Here is a 2,421-nt window from a genome sequence, read left to right as displayed (position 1 = left end):
ACATAGAAACATATAAGCACATACATATGTAGAAATAAACATGTACTTACATATGGAATGTAAGCACACATATCATGATATTTTCATTTTACCTTGATGATCTTTCTTGCTGTATAGTATACTGTATGATTCATGCAATGTTATGTCAAGATATCTGTATGGCTCCATAAGGTTATAGTGAAACCGAAGTGATAAGAAAAATTGTATGAAACTGGATGAAAATGTATGCTATAGGCGATAGGCCCCGAACCGGATTCGCCTATGCCAATATTGTCCGTTTTGGTGCCCCTAACCGGATTTGCACCGCACGGTTTAATCATATCCACTCAACGGCCTGTAGCCGGAGTTCCAAACTGTATGGGGCGCAGATCTGCTATTCTATGTCGCGACATAGCCTTATCTACATGGTTTCTACCTAACCTCAATGGAGCTTAAGATTAGCATGTCAACAATGTAACACAATAGCACATAAATGGTTTCACAACGTCATAGTTCATCATATTAATTTGATTTCACACCATATAAATGCTTACATGTTGTTTTAATCCATGTTCTTATATTATATTTTTGTTTTACAATGATTGGATGCATGCATGTTGAGCAAAGGAATGTAATTGTATAGAAAATGAAGTCCAAAATGCATGAAAACACAAGTCGCGAGCGCGCAGGAAAAAGTCGCGAGCGCGAGATGCTTCCCAGAGAGAAGTCGCGAGCGCGTCTTCAAACCTCGCGAGCGCGAGAAGTGCAATCGAGAGTCAGAGAGGTTTCTGGCTCAAGTCGCGACCGCGCAGCACAAGTCGCGAGCGCGAGATGAAGTCGCGAGCGCGCTTGTGGAGTTCGCGAGCGCGAGATGTGCCATTTGAGAGTCAGAGAGTTTTTGGCCAAAGTCGCGACCGCGCATGTGAAAGTCGCGAGCGCGACTTGCTTTCCAGACCGCGCGGGCGCGCAACGTGTTTCCAGATTGTGCAGTCTGTGTTCTTTTGGCCATAACTCTCAATATACAACTTCAAATTGAGTGATTCAAAAGCCCACGTAAAGATAACACATAGAGGAACAAATAACTCTTCTATGACAATTCCTAGTTCCATCATTTACTGGGGTCAAAATCAAGATGAAGTTGCTGGTAAAATTTCCAGCAAACTCTGGTTCATAAACTCATTCCATCCCCTGTTTTCACATCATTTTCAATCCTCTCACTCCACAATAAGCAACATATGATCTCATGAGCAACACTCCACACAATTTTTCATGCAAAGAACATGGGAAATAACAAAAGATATCAAACCTTGTTTTCAAAAAGCTGGGATTCTGTTTTAGCTTCTCTTTTCTGCTACTTTTGAACTTTCTTCTCCTATACACAAGAATTCTCATAATTCATCTCCAATATAACAGAATTAAAGAGTGAATAACATAAAACTTCAAGGAATTCTACTTACTTGGAGTTGACTTAATGCTTAACTACGTTGAAAATTGAAAGGAAAAGGGCGGGACAAGTAAGAAGAGAATGATAAACATGAAAATAGGAAAGTGAACTGATAAGAACGGGTAGTCTCTAGAAGAAATGATTTGGCTGTGTAACATATCTAATTGGTACCTCAAGTGTACAAAGGCTACAACTTCATACCCAAGCTGTATGTTTTGATGCAAGCAAGTCCAAACTTTACATTCACATAAGTCCACTTATACTCTCATTCTACCCCAACAAGGTTTGATTCAACCCAACTCAACTTACCTCTATGAAATGACTCAACTCAACTCACTAGGATGTTACAACCCTAGTTTTAGAACCCTTTCTAAAACTGAAACTCTCTAAATCTCTCTTTTTTTCATTTGTTCTGCTTGTGTGTTGATGAAGTGAATTAACTCATATTTATAGGAGAATTGGACGCGTGATTCGAAAAATAAATTGAGATCCACCGAAAGAATTTTCTTCTCTTCTTTTATTTTCAAGCTGTTTGGGTTCCACACGTCGGAGTGACCTACCACGTTTTCTTTTTTTCCTTTTTTTATTTCAAATGTGGGTTCCACTGAGTGGGCACCTCACAACAAATAACAATAATTATAATAAAATAATAATCTCAATACTACAAGGATATAAAAATATTAAACATTTATGAATTTTGGATATAGTTAAAAGCACAGTCAACTCACGTTTCCAATAATTACTTGGAATATTTTATTTTGCCCATACATTTTATAATTGAACTATTGTATAAGAAGGCTAAATAAAATATAACAATTAACAAGCTACGATAATTAAAACACTTAAGAGTTGTAGCCATCATAAAATGACTAATAATTATCTTTGTCTAATGGGTCAAATTTAGACCAAAGATTTAATTGAAGATGAAATATCATTCTCATAAATATTGTTTCTTTTCTTAATAAGAGTGTACCACTTACGAGATGACTAAGACAAGA

The sequence above is a fragment of the Jatropha curcas genome, chromosome 5 (genome assembly GCF_041381405.1).
Source record: "Jatropha curcas cultivar XTBG-Jc1 chromosome 5, XTBG_Jcur_1.0, whole genome shotgun sequence".
NCBI classification, from domain to species: domain Eukaryota; kingdom Viridiplantae; phylum Streptophyta; class Magnoliopsida; order Malpighiales; family Euphorbiaceae; genus Jatropha; species Jatropha curcas.
Note: the sequence above shows the minus strand (reverse complement) of the source record.